The sequence below is a fragment of the Anolis sagrei genome, chromosome 2, assembly GCF_037176765.1.
Source record: "Anolis sagrei isolate rAnoSag1 chromosome 2, rAnoSag1.mat, whole genome shotgun sequence".
NCBI classification, from domain to species: domain Eukaryota; kingdom Metazoa; phylum Chordata; class Lepidosauria; order Squamata; family Dactyloidae; genus Anolis; species Anolis sagrei.
The window spans coordinates 6,964,505-6,965,237 of NC_090022.1; positions in this window are offsets into that span (position 1 = coordinate 6,964,505).

Below are 733 nucleotides of genomic sequence, written 5' to 3' on the forward strand. Positions count from 1 at the left end.
TATCTATCTATCTATCTATCTATCTATCTATCCATCCATCCATCCATCCATCCATCCATCCATCCATCCATCCATCCATCCATCCATCCATCCATCCATCTATCCATACATCCATCTTATCTATCCATCCATCTATCCATCCATCCATCTATCTTATCCATCCATCCATCTATCCATCCATCCATCCATCCATCCATCTATCTTATCTATCTTATCTATCCATCCATCCATCCATCCATCTATTTATCTATTTATCTATCTATTTATCTATCTATCTATCTATCTATCTATCCATCTATCCATCCATCCATCTATCTTCTATATAAATAAAAATGTAATGTTCGTTTGTGGGATTGACATAACTCAAAAACCACTGGACAAATTGACACCAAATTTGGACACAAGGCACCTAACAATCCAATGTATGTCCTTCACTAAAAAAAAAAATGATTTTGTCATTTGGGAGTTGTAGTTGCTGGGATTTATAGTTCACTTACAATCACAGAGAATTCTGAACCTCACCAACGATGGAACTGAACCAAACTTGGCACACAGTTCTCCCATGACCAACAGAAAATACTGGAAGGGTTTGGTTGGGAGTGTCCTTTGGTTTTGGAGTTGTAGTGCACCTGCATCCAGAGATCATTGTGGACTCAAACAATGATGGATCTGGACCAAACTTGCCACGAATCCTCCATATGCCCAAATACGAACACAGATGGAGTTTTGGGGG